This window comes from Alligator sinensis, unplaced genomic scaffold (assembly GCF_000455745.1).
Source record: "Alligator sinensis unplaced genomic scaffold, ASM45574v1 scaffold218_1, whole genome shotgun sequence".
NCBI lineage: Eukaryota > Metazoa > Chordata > Crocodylia > Alligatoridae > Alligator > Alligator sinensis.
The window spans coordinates 1,291,819-1,309,043 of NW_005842083.1; positions in this window are offsets into that span (position 1 = coordinate 1,291,819).

Consider the following 17,225-nt stretch of genomic DNA (forward strand, 5'->3'; position numbering starts at 1 on the left):
TACTTAAAATTTCAAGTTTTTAATACTTATTTTCTAATTATTTCATTCTTGCTTGGAGAACTTAATAATTGATAATAACTGTAAACATTCTCGTGAAGATATATAGTCTCAAGATCTGAAATGGTGCTTTCCATAAAAATACAATTTTCAGATAATATTTCCATTCTTTTTCATAGGTAAAGAAGTTGCAACTAGGGAAGGATGAATCAAGCAAAACTGAAGAAAACAAAAAACAAAACCTGAGTCCTTGCACAAAGCCTACACCCAACATAAACCTATTTCAAAATTCTAAGGTACTAGGGGGTTTAGTAGTACTGCCCTCAATGCCTACTAGAACAGGGGCAGGCAATTATTTCAGCTGGAGAGCCATTTAACGAGGTTTGGTGAGCTTTCGAGGGCTGCATGGGTAGCCCAGCCCCTTGACAGTTGCCCTGCCTCCTGGTCACCATGTTGGAGCTGGAAGTCCCACCTCTAACCCCTGACCTTTGCCATCAGAAGTCTGTCCCCTTGCCCCCCCGGAAATACTTGTTTTGGGTGGGGAGGGGCAGGGGTTGTTGCCATCTTAGAAACAGGAGAAAACCAAGTCATAGACTAGAAGTCAAACACCTAATATAACATATTTTAATTTTATTACAAAAAATACTTCTGTTATGATTTATGTTTTCGTACTGTATATAGAGGTGATTGCATAATAACTCAAAAATAAATTCTTAGTCTTATATATTGTGTGGGGGGGTGATTGGTGTGGTGGGGTGTATGCTGGGGTGTGTGTGTGTATGATGGGATAGAGAGGGTGTGGTTGTGTGTGGTGGGCATAGGGTATGTTGAGGGGGTTGTGTATATGTGTGGGATTGTGGGGGCAGGATGTGGCAGTGCCCCTGCCTGCTGCTGTTGCCAGGGCTGCACACCATGTGGGGGTATGTGGAGGGGTCCCCACATCCTCTCACCCCCCCTTATACCCACACCCTGACCACCCTGCTGCCACCCCCCTGGGCACAGGGTCCATGCTGCCGCCAGCCCCAGCCCCACACTTTGTGCTCCCACCCAGCTGTAGCTCTGCCCCCACTGCTTCCCTACCTGTTGCCTGTAGCTAGCAGGACCCCTGGGGATCAGCTGACTGCTGGCCGGTCCTGGCCCTTCTACCTACAAGGGTGGAAGTGAGGCACAATAGGGCATGTTGGAGGGTGTGTATACGTGGGTGTCTTGCTCCCACCCTTGGAGGCTGAAGGGCTGGGCAAGGCACAATTCATTGGAGGGCGCCATGGGCAAGATGAAAGTGCCTGGTGGGCCAGATCCAGCCCACGGGCCATATTTTGCCCACCCCTGTAGTAGGCATCATGCTTGAGGTCATGAGTAGCGCACAAGCCTCTCCACATAAAGGTTGTGTTCCTTCGGGGAACAAGGGAGAGTGGCCCACCAGAGAAAACGATAGTAGTTCAAACAGACATTCCATGCCTTTATTTCCACCTTGAACACATATATACATATGCAAACCAACTGTTTATTTGGTGGTGGGTTTCGTGCATGAGCCTAGGCCTAGCAGATCCCCGCTGCTGTTTCTGCCTCTAAAGCCTGAAAGTTGTCTGCCTGCCTCTTGATTTTACAGTGAACAGATCTGGCCCTGGGATTCCAAAATCCACATGCATCAATATTCTTTTTCCATCATGCATCAATATTCTTTTTCCATCATGCAAGATTATAAAGAAGTTGTTCAAGTCCCTGTGTCCCTTTAAGAAAGTCTCTAAGTTGTTCAAATATATACCTACATGTGGATCTACTCTTTCAGAGGTGCTCATTCTTGGCTGCATTTTGTTGAAACACATTTTTCTTGAATGGATGCCATTGAATGGAAACATTTCAAACATAATTTATCCTGGGAATAGATTTACCAATCTACCCTGAGTAACTTGTGCAAGTTATTTGACAGGCAGTCTGTATATGAAAAAAAGATCAGAGGCTGGTTGTCTTACATCTTTGTAACAGTTAAAACACTGATAATGCAGAAATAGAAGTTTTTCTTAACCTCACCATTTGTACTAGGCTGGGATGGCTGCAGTTTGTGGAAGACCAGTTTGCCCACAGAGTATGAAACATGCATCTTGCTTTCATAAAGAGAAAACAATAAAATGTAAGCCAAAAAATCTAAATTAGTAGATATTGATTGATCTAGTTGGGGATGGTCCTTCTTTGTGCAGGACGCAGGACTAGATGACCTCCTGAGGTCCCTTCCAACCCTAATTTTCTATGATTTATGATTTTATGATATTGGATCCTTGAAATTAAGCACAGCAATTTGATGTGCATAGAAAGCAAAATGCATCCTTTTTGCAGAAAGAACACAAAAGGCTTTTTCTGTTTCAGAAGCCCTATGACATTCTTTCATTAAAAAAAAACACTGACAGAAAGACTGAATTACAGTTCCACACTGCTGCAGTGGGAGGCTCTACCCTAGCTCCAAATAAACCAGTGTGAGAGGAGTACTGGGAACAGTGCAAGTCCACTAGTAGTGGCAACAGTGGAAGCGTTTACATAGACAAGATACAAAATCTTATTTCACTTTACAAGACCAATATCCACTTTTCCAACTGCATAACTAGCATTTGTGGCATTTAGACTCGGCTTGTGATTCTATTCCATGTGAAGTTTGGATGCACAAGTGTCTACACAGCTACTAAGCATGCTCATTATGCTGGGCACTGGCCAGACAAGTACATGACTCCATATGTTCCTATCTGGGTGAGAATGAGTTCTGAAATTATAGCCAGGCAAAGATCCATGAGAGAACCCTATATATTTCAGTTCACTAGCTAAGGCAGTGGCAATGCATAGGAGGTGCATGGGAGTGCATATGCACCCCCGGAGAGTGCTGGTCCACCCCCTGACAGGCTGTGCTTCCTACTTAGGCAACAGGCAGGTAGGGCAGGCGGGAATGCCAGTGCCCACCCTGCAAGCACTGGCTGGGGAGTGGAAGCACTGGATGAAGCACCATGGACACTTCTGGGAGTGCCTCAGTCACTTCCGGGAGTGCTACAGCCACTTCCCAATTGGCAGGATTCACCGTGGGGGGATCCCCCCCAGCTGGTAAGATTGGCTGCGGGGGACTCCCACCCCCGCAGCTGCTGACTGGTTTCTGGGGAGGCATATGCCTCCCCTGATTAAGGTGGCACCAATCACCCATGACCCAGGAAAATGGACACCCAGGTTCTAACCCCCTTCCCCACCCACAGAGGTTTTGTACCTGTATTTCCCTGACTACCTAACATGGTATTCTAACCACCACACAAAAGATTAGGCACTGGCCACTTGCCAGCCCTCTTCCTGAAGCTACCCCCTGGACAGCCAAGAGCAAACAAGCTAGATGGTATGGTTCAGTGAGATGGCTGTTCCTCTGAAAGGGAGCGCCCTGGGTTGTAGCCTAGGCCCCTGCTCTCAGAAACTATTTTTTGAACATTTTATGCAATGAACACTAGATGTAACTCAGCTTCAAGAGGAAGATGCTATGAGGAGGGAAATCAGAGAAGTGAAGGTTCAACCCCCTTTTGGGTTAGGAAGGCTGGGTATCCTGCTCCCTGGGCAAGTGCCCTAACCACTGGGTGCATCTACACATGCATTTGATCCAGGCTCAGTTTACTCTGGTATAAACTATGCTGGAGTAAGCATTCATAGGCAGACATCGACTCAGGCACTAGGGAGAAGATTCGATGCTCTCAGCCCCAAATTTCCTGCAGCCCTGCAATGGGCCTCTGCCAGCACTGGGGAGAGCTCCAGGCTCCGGCTGCAGCTGCCAGCAACTGGCAGCCCTCTTCAAAAGGTAGCTCCACTCGCTGTTTTCTGGCCAGCCACTTCCCTGCCCAGGAGACGCGTGCCCCATGCAGGGACAGCAGGAGGTAGCTCTCTCCCCACTAACTCTACCTCCCCACACCACAGCTGCTCCTAAGCATAATCTGCCCCTGACAGAAATAATCAGTGCCCTGGGGTCCTGTTGGCTGCCATGATGGCCCTGCTGGCCCACCATACCAAATTCCACCTGGCCCACAACTGTCTCGCCTCATCCAGCTCCCCCTCCACCATATAGCAACTGCCTGCGTGGCCACAGTGCACCATCCCAGGGCTGCTGCTGCCACATCACTGCCACCAGCAGGGATGCCATTGAGGAGCTCCAGAATACCACCTTTGGGGCTACCGTCACCCTCCTGGGCCTCCAGCCCTGCTGGGCAAGCTAGGGCTGGTGGTGGCACATTGTACAACATACCTGGGATAACAAGCAGTGGCTGGAGGCCTTCTGCATGACTAGGCCACCTTCTGGGATACTGTGGAGCAGTTCCGGTCCCACCTCAAGTGGCAGGACACCATCACGCAGCTGCCTGTCCTGCAGACACCCACCTGACCCTCGCCCTGCTCAAGCTGGCCATGCCACTAGCCAGTGGCACCTCAGCCACCTGTTTGGTGTGAGCAAGGCCACCACCGGGGAGGCCATCCTGGAGGTGTGCAGTGCCCTCCAGGACATGCTGGCAGACATGGTGGTATGCATTCATGACCCCTGGCAGCAGGTCATCATTGTAGCCTGTGTGCTGCAAAACATCTGCAAGACCTGGGCGGGGAGCTCTTCCATGAGGCCTGGATGGAGGAGGCATGGTGCAGGAGCACCACCTGTAGAAACAGTGGCAGTGATGGTCCATCCCCACCAAGGTCCCAAGAAGAGTCGTGCATCCTCCAGTGGGGTCCAGGAGACTGGGTGTGGAAGGCCCTGGCTGACCAACTCTTCCAGCATTCCCTGCTCTAGCCCTTCACCACCATTCATGGACCTCTTCCTCCCCATCCCTCTTAACTGGCCCCAGACCATGCTCACTGCACACACGTGTCACAAGAACAGGGTTTATTTCCCTCACATCATCCAGAGCACCTCTCCTACCTCCCTCCACTACAAACAGAGCTCCCCTCCTCCCTCAACAAACAGATACCCCCATCCCTTTCCCCTCAACAAACAGAGCCCCTCCACCACCCACCCCACCTACCAACAATAAAAACTTCTCCTGAAAACTATTTACAGTGTCCTCTATGGGCTATCCCGGGGTGGGGGGCCATGGAGTAGGGACACCTAGGGGGCAGAGGCCAGGGGTAGGCAGCCAGCACCCCAGCATCTGGCTGTTCCCTCATAGGTGCAGATGCCACGGTGAGTGCAGCAGGTGGGGGGCTCGGCCAAGGGCAACAGCCACCACTGGTCCCTGGCATGGGAGGCTTCCCCTCCAGGAGTCAGTGGCCAGGACCAGCAGGGCTGGTGTGTAGTCCTGGCTCCACTCCAGGCAGCTCTGTCGCCATGCCTGCATAGAGCTGGGGTGAGCAGTGCAGATGGGCCCGAGTGGTGGGGCTAGATGGCACAGGCCAGGGGCTCCTGGGTGCTGGAGGTGGCACGTGACCTCCTCCCAGGCCCAGTCAGGGGCCTGCTGCCCCACAGCAGGCAGCAACCAGGGGGCAGGGGAGGGCTAGGGTCAGAGGACCAGTAGTGGGTGGCATGAACATGAACGCTAATTTCAGGGCCAGAACAGTGTCCAGAACCCAGTGGTCATTGTCTGGATGACCAGCCAGGCCAGGATGGCATTTTGATCTTGCAGCAACTAGAGCTACTCATGTTCCAGGGCCAGGAACTCTGCTCTCACCCATAGTGCCCTGGGTGTACCTGCACACCTGGTATGGGACCCTGAGCTACAACAGCTTAGGGGGCAAGCCTGGGTTGCCCTTCAAACTCCACAGCCACCTGGGAGGCTACCTATGGCTGCGCTCCATGTCCCTGCCTCCCCCACCCAAGGAAGCCATCACCACTGACATCAACACATTTCTCAGCATATGAGAGGCCCATGTCCACCTAGGTGTCGGGGCACAGGCTGCTCAACAAAGTTCTTCACTGTCTGCCACTTCCCTGCATGCTGTGTGTGGGGTGGGGGAGAGGATCTGAGGCCAGGGGAGTGCGGGTGGGCTAGGTGGGGAGGGAGGACAAGGGCCAGAGGGAGGGGACAGTGAGGACCCTTCCCCCAGTGCGGGCCTTATCACATGGCCAGGACTGGCATGCCTGGTGGCTCCGCTTCATCCTGGCTGGCAGCGATGGCATGTGGCTCCAACAAGTGTCATCTGATGTTGGGGTGCACCGTGCAGGAGCCTGGCTAGGGACTCCCCCCATGGAGGAGCTGGTGCTGCTGGTGGCTGGCCCTGGGCTGCAGAGCTGGTGAGGCAGGCACTGGCCACTGCTCCTTGAGCTGCTGATGGAGACTGCAGCTAGGGAGGTTGGCAGGACAGGGCACTGGATGCCCGAGGGGCCCTCCTCTAGTGACATGTCTCCAGAGATGCTAGGCTGTGGCGGGGGCTTTGGCAGGCCACCTGTGCTGCCATAGACAGCATGGCTGCAGCCTAAGTCTGGAGGCACAAGGATGGCTGTCAATTGCCTCATCAAGGGCATGGAATTATGGGCACTGCCAGACCAACAATTGTAGTCAGCCACAGCAACCCACTGTGCCCATAAGGTCTTGACCTTTATGCAGCAGTGCTGCACAGACCAGTCGTGCCCACAGTCCTGCATCTGGCCTGACAGGGCATCATAGATGTGGGTGTTGGAGCACCTACCCAGCTCAAACTGGCACTATACCTCCACCTTGCCCCACAGCACCACAAGGTTGCCAGTCTCCTCTTTGGTCCCACTGGGGCCCTGGGTGGAAAGCATGGGTGTGGGCATGGGCACAGGCCTGAGGAAGGAGGACAAGGCTATCATGGATCCCACGCTGGCTCTCTGGGCCCTTGCAGGGCTGTCTCTGTCCTGCCAGACCAGGGTAGCTTCCTGCAGCACTCAGAGCAGAGTCACAGCACAGAACTGGCAGCCACATGGCACAGGCAATGCCCCACAGCACCTGCAGCTGCAGGGTAGGCTGCTGGGGGTGGGCTGCAGGCAGGTGGCACTGGCCATGCTGGCCAGAAGCTGCCTACAGCTGAATCTGTAGGCTGACAGGCCTGGCTGGAGGCTGCAGCAGGCTGTTGGCCTGGATGGCACTGTCTTGGCAGCTGCAAGGTTCTGCAGTGCCACACAGCAGTGCTGGGGTGCAGGGAGGCGGGCAGAGCTAGGTTGCAGCCTGCCCAAGGGAACACAGAGCCTGGTGTGACCTTAGGCTCCCTGGTTGTGTGCTCCAGAACTCAAAATGCCTGCAGGCTTTTAAAGCCTAAGGCAGGGGCTACCATAGAAGCAGCCCAGCCCTGGGGTATTGGAGGCTCCTAACCCAGAGCCCTGGGACTAGCCTGAGGCCATCCCCTAGTGGCAGGGCAAACTCGGGAGCAAACTTGCTCCTGTGTCACATCTACACATTCATTACTATGAAATAACTAAGCCTGCTTGGGATTAGGGGGTTTTACTGAAGAGTAAGTACACACATATGTAGATGTGCACACTTACTGCACAGTAAACTATGCTACTGCGCATTTAGGCATCTTATGTAGATGCACCTACTGAGTAGGAAGGGCATTCAGATGGCAAAGCATTTAAAATGCTTGAGCTGGCTTGAGGTTTTTTTTAAACTAACAATCCTTCATCGTTACCACCAGTGGAGTTATATCAATTTTCATACTAAAGGGATTTTTCTCAATGTAGACCAATTCTAGGAATCTCTTTTTTTTTCCTTTTGCTTTGTTACAGACTAATGATCCTATCCTGAAATGTATAAAGAAATTGAGAAAGAAAAGGGAAACCCAGGCCAACTGACAGACAGCATATAGAAAATTAAAGGGAAATTTGGATATTTTTGTTATGAACCTGGATGCACATTTTAAAATGTTTTGTCTTTCAGTAAGTTCACCTAACTCAAGACAATAGGATCATTTCTATCATCTCAGAGCACTTTCCCTGTTCAAAGTGCTAGTAGAATTTTGTCAATTAGTCTGTTAGCCTTGAATATTTAGAGCATTTAACCAAATGACCAATATTAAAAGCAGAATTAAAAACAACATTTTAGAAATAGTATTTCTATAATGGGGCCCTGAAATTTTACAGGTCTGCCTTTGCAGAGCAGTTTACAGGACAATGTTTGCTTATATCTGTGGTTGCTTTATTTTGCTCTTCAACGCTCACACTTCCTTATGCTTTCTAGGCACCATGTTTTAAATAAGGCATTTAATCAGAGAACAAATGCAAGGTATGATCCAAAGCCCATTCAAGTCACTGTAAAGGTGCCAGTTGAGCTGTGTGGACTTGATGTCAGATGTTTGGAAGCTAGTTTTCTATCTGTCTTTTTGAGAATATTCTGGCTCTGGAAAGGATTTTTGTGTAAACCTTCAGTTATTTAACATGTTTAATTGACAAGAGACAGGAAACAATGAATTTAAAGGTTATTGTAATTTCATCTACTTACATTTTCTTTCCATAAACAACATTTTGTTAACTTTCCAAATTATGCACTGTTGCTTTGACCTATTTTTTTAGATGCCTGAAAGGATAATAAAGGATCTGAAAGGCAGTAATTTTGGATTTAAAGTTTGAGCTTTGAATGATTGTATTTTTAGTACATAATGTAAAAGATGCTGGTAGAAGAAAAAAAAGTAACTTTAAGTCAGAAAAGAAAGGGGTATACTTTGAGAAAGCAAAATGCTTTATTTTTTATTGTTCATCTTTCCAAATATATCATTTCTTTTTAAATTAATACTTATTCAAAATCACTTGCAGTCTGACCAACAAAAGCCATTATTAGTGCTAGAATTAGTGGGTTTAATAGTCTCATCAGATCTGGTTAATATATTTAGTGTAACAACAAAAGCTTGTATAAAGACACCAAATTAACATAAAGCAATGAAGCAATGAATTTGTTTTCTGAAGCAGATTCTCACACTTTCTGCTCCAGAGATCTTCTGGATACACTTTTCTATTCTCTTAAGAAATTATTTGGGATTTAGGAAGCACAGAGCATGCTAAAGTTCTTGAAAGCTATGCATCAGCCACATTGGCAGATAGCATCTCTAAATGGAAAAAAAAAAGGCTACAGAGAAACCTGATCAACACAAAGCAACTGTTCTAAAGAATGCAGTTTAGGATTTTCAAAGTGAAATCAGCCTGTTAATGCATAGGCTGTATTAAGGGAACACAGAAAGCAGAGAATGGAATTGTGGAGTAAGAAACGCCCCCACTTCATCAAATCTGCATGAAAGGTTTGTTCTTATAATATGTCTAGATTGAAAAGTCTTGAGATAACTGACTTAAAAAATGACTGTTGATTTACTAGCTGATAACAACAACCCTCAGGTATATGGAATTTAGATTTTCAGAAAGGGAGAGTGTGAGTTTCAGAGAATGTGAATGAAAAGACTATTCTACAAATTCAGAGTATTTTGATGAGAGTCCTTATGCTTGCTATGATGCGTATTCACAAGGCGATACAAAAATGAACATGTCTTCTCACTTCAATGTATCTTTTTCTTTCACTGGGCCTAATTTTGTTCCATTTAAAGCAAGCACAAAACTAATATTGGCTATTATAGGGTCAAGAAGGGTCATTAGTTGTCATACTTAATAGAACTTCTTTAGAAACCTTTTAAATATAAGCAGCATGGGCAATGCTGCTTGTTACAAGATCCTGTTTTCAGGTGGTTATAATATTACTAAATGTTACCCTTTCAAACTCAGATTTCCTGTCAGGCATCTGCCTACCAATGAAATCTCGAAAAATTCCAGCTGGAATGGTCCAGTCATTTCTCAGAACAAGACTTGGGAAAAATGCTTGTTTTGCTAGTGTTAAAAAAAATTCTTGCAGTTCCAAAGATGACAAGTTCTAGTGTCTCTGTGTTTTGAAGACTTTGTGTTTTGAAATTTGGCAGAGGACATATGGCACTGTTTGTTGTACTCAGGTGTGAGGGATAAACCTTTTTTCTAGTGAAAAAAACCCCTACATTTGAGCATAGTTACCTAGTTGGTAGGGTTGGAAGGGACCTGAGCAGGTCATCTGGACCACCCCCCTGCCATGGCAGGAAAGCATGCTTGGGTCAAAAGACCCCGGCTAGGTGATTATCTAGCCTCCTTTTGAAGACCTCCAGGGTAGGAGCAAGCACCACTTCCCTTGGAAGTTGGTTCCAGATCCTAGCTGCCCTGACTGTGAAGTAGTGCTTCCTGATGTCTAGCTTGAACCTACTCTCAGTTCATTTGTGGCTATTATTCCTAGTTACTCCTGGTAGTGCTCGGGGAAACAGGGACTCTCCCATTCCCCGCTAGTCCCCCCTGGTAAATTTATAGATGGCCACCAGATCCCCTCTCAGCCTTCTCTTGTGGAGGCTGAACAGGTGGCGGCCCATGTTCATCTTGGAGTCAATAATGACTCCAAGATCCTTTTCTACCTCTGTGATGATGAGAAGGGAGTTCCCCAGCCTGTAGGTGTGCTGCTGGTTCTTTCTCCTTAGGTGCAGTACCTTGCACTTGTCAGTATCGAATCTCATCCTATTCTCATCTGCCCACCCCTGTAACCTGTCCAGATCTAGTTATAGACTGTCCCTCCTTTCTAGTGTGCCCACCTCTCCCCACATCTTTATGTCATCCACAAATTTGAACAAAGTGCTTTTCACCCCCTTGTCCAAGTCGCTGATGAAGATGTTAAACAGTGTGGGCCTGAGGAGTGAGCCCTGGGGGATCCCACTGCCCACGTCCCTCCAGGTCAAAAATAACCCATCCACCACCACTCTCTGGGTGCGGCCCTCCAGCCAATTTGCAACCCATCCCCTCCCCTCTGGGACCTTAGTGTCTCCCCGACTAATCTCCTTAACTCATTGAAATTGGCCCTCCTGAAGCCAAAGGCTGCTGCCTTGCTGCAGGCCTTTGACACCCTGCGCTGCATGGTGAATTCCAGTAGGCGATGACTGCTATCGCCCAGGTCATCGAGAACCAGCAGTCCCCTCACCAGGTCATCACCTGTGGCCAGGACCAGGTCCAGCAAGGCATTTCCCCTGGTGGACTGTGCACCTCCTGGGTTAGGTGGAGGTCCTGTATCTTGGCTAGGAACCTATGTGAGCGGTCAGACCTGGCTGACTGCTCCTCCCAGCAGATGTCCGGGTAGTTTAGGTCACCCATGATGACCATGTCCCTTGACCTAACTGCCTCTGCAAGCTGACCTGAGAATTCCCAGTCAAGCTCATCCCCCTGGTTGGGTGGTCAATAGTAGATACCCACCATTAAGTCACTTTCCCCCTGACCCCCTTGTATTCTAACCCAAAGCACTTCAGTCTTCCCCTCCTCTGACACAGTGCTGTTTGTTGAGGACATGTATTGCTCTTTGACGTAGAGCACCACGCCCCCACTTTTCCTCCCCGATCTATCCCGCCTGAACAGTCTGTAACCCTTGATGTTTATCACCCAACCATGGGTTGAATCCCACCAGGTTTCAGTGAGCCCCACTATGTCTGGGTTTGTGTTAGCTAGCAGGACGGCAAGTTCCTCCTACTTGTTCCCCATACCACGAGCATTAGTGTAGAGGCATTTAAGGCCTCCTATGGGTATATGCACCTCCCCCCTGATCCCAGGACTATCCGGACCCCTGTCACTTATCTGGGTACATCTATGAAACTATGAAACTAAGTTGAGATACTATACACGTGCATGCCCTGATGCATTCACAAGACATCGAAGTTGCAAAGCCAACCCTTTAGAAATAAGGAAATGCCAAAATTAAGGAAAACTTAATTTGTCTTCCTTGTTTGTAAGCAAAATTAATTACTGGATCACATTCTTTTCCTCTCTGGACCCTTACCTCTTTCAGTGTACAGGATACTGTTATCTGTCAGTTTCCTGAATCATTTTTTGCAGAAGTCTATAGCTGTGTGGTGAGTGGTAGAAGGAGATTAGAAGAAAGGTACTCTCATAATTAAAGCAGCTGACCACTGCTCTAGTGAACTGGATTCTATCCCTGCTTTTACCATACCTTTCTTATATCATGGTAAGCAAGTCAACTTTCCACACTACTATACTGTGTACTCATTTTCTGGATGCCCACTTTTAACTCTGCCTACATGCTTCCCCCAGGCATACAAAGGACTGCACTTAAGGCATACCTCACCCACCTGCATGCCAAACCTAGAAATAGACCAGTGAAACCCCCTGATGACTGCCCTGACCTCAACCCCCTTCCCAAGAGAAACTCTCATAGTTTCTACCACCAGCATGCTTGAGATCAGTCATTGGGTTGCTCCAAAAGCAGTGTAGACATATCTCTGATGTCGTTAGGAGCACAAGTGCTGACCACTAACAACTACAAATTAAGTATTTTTATGGATTTATATATTACATATTATATGATATTAAATACTTAGGAAATTAGGCTCTAGGCAGTAGAAATGGGACACAAAAAATCAGTGGATTCTACTGACCTTAAATGGGAATAAAATGGGAGTACCACTGCCCAATTTATAATAAATGAATTAATGCTTATGAAATATTCATAAGGCGCATCTACACATGCAATTAAATTGACTGAATAGACACCAACGCAGTTCATGTCAGAGTTAATAGCTCCCAAGCACAGCATTTTCATGTGCACCTGAGACCACAGCAGTTTGAGCCAGAGCAGAACAGCCTTGGCTGGCAGTAGGCTTATGGGCTCAGCTCTCGCCTCCGGGTTGTGGCATTAGGTGGTGGAAGGGTTGGCTGGGGCACAAGGATGCTGAAAGTGCAGAGCTGTGTGGCTAGGAGGGTGTCAGGGATCTGGTTCCCTGCTGCCTGGGCTGATTGGGTGCAATTTATGTTCATGTCAGTGTTTACACATGCATTTGGGTGCAGTTATTTTCAGTTATACTCACTGTAAGAGAGTACTATCCTAGAAGTACTATCTTATGGCAGCAAAAAAGAATTTGCTGCAGTCTAATAGCATTGCACGTGTAGATTGTGATGCTTTACACTGCAGCAGATTAGTCTACTGCACAGTTAAGTGCATGTGTAAATGCACCCAAGGAGTGACAAGTGCCCTAAACAAAGTCTATCTGCAAATTAATCGTGCTATATTCAAAGTGGAGTTTAAATGGTGCACAGCATGCAAAGCATAACAAAGATAAAACAAAATACTGAATACTAGCTCATTCTGTGAGTATTCACCCTTTGTAGTAAATGAAGCTTGGGTCCTATTCAAAGAAAAATGCACTTTTATATTTTAATGTAATTTTGTGCATATGATATTCCTCAGATTAATTTTAATAACTCAAATAGGCAGGTTTAACACATATTATTAAAAGTTCAAGATTTCTGAGCAATCTAGACTCACTAGAAGTCACTAGGGCCAAATCAAACTCAGACAGATATGCTTGTCCATTATGATTTACACTCAAAAATACACAGGCAGATTAGAAGAAGCAAAGGGAAACTGTAACAGGATCCTATCCCAGGGGTGGCTGTGATGCCCCTGGAACGCTCCCCTCCCTTTCCCCCTGGCAGCCCTTGTCACCTTTACTTTCTTTAGGCAATCTCCCCTTCACCTTTCCTGCCATGTCTTGATGTAATTATGCTTTTAGAAAGGGAGGCTGCCCCAGGGCGCTCCAAATGAGATCTCATACTGATGAACACAGGTGTCACTGCTCATCCCCTTAAGGGCAAATTATGTGGCCTCCTCATCTTCCCTTTTAGCCATACCCAAGCCTTGCAGATGTTATCAATCATTCGGTGTTAAGCCCCCTTGCCCAATTTAGTCAATCTCTCATCTATGGGCCTTCAGCCCCAGTGTCAACTCCAGGTAGTGCAAACCTCTAAACCTGAAACATTTTCTGCCACTTCTGGAATGGCCTTTAACCATCCCAGCCCTTCCTGGGCTCAGGCCTCTGTACCTTGAACAGTCTCATCCATTCTTCAGCTTAGGCCTGCATTCTCTGCCCCTCCTGGGCTCAGGCCTGTCACTAACTGTACCCCCAACTCTTTCCTGGCCCCTCCAGGGCCCAGACCTCTGTTCTCTGCCCCTCCTGGGCTCAGGCCTCATTACTTCCAAACAAATTCTGCCCCTCATTGGTTACAGGTCCCCAACCCTGCCTGTTCTTGCCCCTCGTGGGCTGTGGGTCCCTGACCCTGGTTCTTGCCCCTCATGGGCCATAGGCCCTTGACATTGCCTGCTCTCATCATAGGGTTGCCAATGCTCTTTGAATTTATTTTGGGAGGTTTGCAGAATGCCAACATGCCCAAACATGAATGTACCTGCATGCTTGCATATATCAGTTACAGCTTACAGTGCATAGACTTTAAGTCAGGAATGCAAATGTACATCACTATTGCATTCTAAAAACCCACTGGACTACTAATAAATTGGATTCAATATTTAATATTTATTTTAATGAATTCCCAATCATTTATCTCCCGAGTGACTTTCAGCAGTCTCCTGGAGATTTATATCTAATTCCTGGAGACTCCAGGGCAATCCTGGAGACTTGGCAACCCTATCTTATAACTCTGCAACTGTGGCCTTGCTACTTAGCCTTAGCCCTTGCCCTTCAGGCCCTGGCCTGGCTTCTGGGCAAGGAAGACGTGTAGGGGATGCACGGGGGCACGTGCTCTCCCTGGGAACACTTATGCACCCCCTCACAGCCAGCGGTCCTAGGCAGGGGGACAGGTGAGAGTGCTGGTGCCTCCCTTGAGTGCGGTTCCCCCTGTAGCTGATTGTGCTCACTTGGAAGTGCCAGTGGCGGGTTGGCAGGATTGGCCGTGGGGGGAGCCCCCCCTTGGTCTGCAGGATCAGCCATGGGGGGACCCCTCTCCCAGTCACTGACTGGCTGCTGGGGAGCAAGTGCCCCCCCTGACTCAGGAGGCACCAGTTGCCCATGCTCCCAGGTCAGTTGAGACCTCTACTGCCCTCATAGTCTCAATTCCTTAACCACTTGTCTTGCCTATACCAGCTCAAGTGTCAGTCAGGAGCTTTGCTGAGGCCCTTCTATTCCAGAGCTCTTCTCTCTATGGCTTCCAGGTCAGACTGCCTGCCCAGCTCAGGCCCTAGGCTTATATCCCAGAAGCCCAGCCCCTTTTGGGTCACGTGGCTCCCTTGATTGCCCTATGCCAAACCTGCAGCCTGCTTCTCCTACAGCCTGCCTTCCCTTAAAGTAGAAGCCCCAAACTCCCTGCTATAGACACTATTAACTTTAATAGGAACAAGATTAGGTTAACCTTGAGCATTTTGGAAAATGCAGCCCAAAGGAAGCTTCAATTCAGTTTGTTCTGAACCATTCGTTTAGCTTTTATATATTTCAAACCCATTGTGTCCTGCAAAGGCAGGAGGCGAGCATAAACCTCCCCCACCCAAAAACATTTTAGATACATTTTAGATATACAAAATGGAGATCTGAGTGTGTTAATATTGACAAAGTCTACATTAATTTAGCTGAGAAAACTCCTGCAGACTGTTTATAAGCTGATGCTTTTGAAATTGTCTTCTTCTTTGTCTTTCCATACCTAGCTATGACATGAAAGCTGTTGACTCCCACAGGTTTTTTTCCTCAAACACAGAGAATCAGGTAGAGGGTATACTGATATTATTACTATGTTAGCTATGCCTCTTTTCCCTTGACAAAATTTTAGCTAAAGAATACAGTTTTCTACTCTTTTAATCTGCTCTATAAGAAAATAAAAAGTGGAAAGGATAATACATGACCCAAGCAGATACAGATGCAGAAGTTATTTTTTTAGCACTGTTTTTCATACATGCATATGAGATATTCTCAGGTTAAAAGACGACATAGATTGTTTGTGGAAATTAGATTCAACATACAGTGGGCAGAAATTATGATGATAGTTGGCACTGGAACAATAGTGATAATTAATATATGTAAAGTATATAATATTTTTAATCACTCCTCCAGATAAATCTCTCTCTCTTGTTAAATAAGCATCTTTTGAATAAGCATCAGTGTCTTCTTGGAAGTATACTATATCAATTGACTAAAATCAATTATTACAAATATGAACTATTCTTATCCAGAACTTTAGGTCAGCAGCAGATGTTGGTAAATTCCTCCAGAATGCATGCCCATAGAAAAGGATTTTTTTTTTTAAATGGCAGAAATCTTCTAGCTACTCTTGCCTTATCTACAGCAGCTGAGCAATATTTCAGTGCCATGAGGAGATTGAAAACTTGGCTCCTATCTAGCATGGACAAGTTTGCCTTAATCACACTGCTCTTTTACATGTGCACAGGGACATCAACATTGACAGTGCTACAGTAAAGCAGCCATTTGCTGAAAACAACTGTCAACATTGTCAAGTTTTTGGAACCTTTTATAATATGATTTGTGTGACAAAGCTTGTATCATTCTGTTTATCAGCTGTAGCAACAAATTTCCATAAAGAGGGAAATATGAGGCTCCAGTATATTTCTGTATTTTTACCTGCTCCTGCCTGACACTCCAAAAAAAAAAAGAAAGAAGAAAGAAAGAAAGAAAGAAAGAAAGAAAGAAAGAAAGACTTAAAGAAAGAAAGAAAGAAAGAAAGAAAGAAAGAAAGAAAGAAAGAAAGAAAGAAAGAAAGAAAGAAAGAAAGAAAGAAAGAAAGAAAGAAAGAAAGAAAGAAAGAAAGAAAGAAAGAAAGAAAGAAAGAAAGAAAGAAAGAAAGAAAGAAAGAAAGAAAGAAAGAAAGAAAGAAAGAAAGAAAGAAAGAAAGAAAGAAAGAAAGAAAGAAAGAAAGAAAGAAAGAAAGAAAGAAAGAAAGAAAGAAAGAAAGAAAGAAAGAAAGAAAGAAAGAAAGAAAGAAAGAAAGAAAGAAAGAAAGAAAGAAAGAAAGAAAGAAAGAAAGAAAGAAAGAAAGAAAGAAAGAAAGAAAGAAAGAAAGAAAGAAAGAAAGAAAGAAAGAAAGAAAGAAAGAAAGAAAGAAAGAAAGAAAGAAAGAAAGAAAGAAAGAAAGAAAGAAAGAAAGAAAGAAAGAAAGAAAGAAAGAAAGAAAGAAAGAAAGAAAGAAAGAAAGAAAGAAAGAAAGAAAGAAAGAAAGAAAGAAAGAAAGAAAGAAAGAAAGAAAGAAAGAAAGAAAGAAAGAAAGAAAGAAAGAAAGAAAGAAAGAAAGAAAGAAAGAAAGAAAGAAAGAAAGAAAGAAAGAAAGAAAGAAAGAAAGAAAGAAAGAAAGAAAGAAAGAAAGAAAGAAAGAAAGAAAGAAAGAAAGAAAGAAAGAAAGAAAGAAAGAAAGAAAGAAAGAAAGAAAGAAAGAAAGAAAGAAAGAAAGAAAGAAAGAAAGAAAGAAAGAAAGAAAGAAAGAAAGAAAGAAAGAAAGA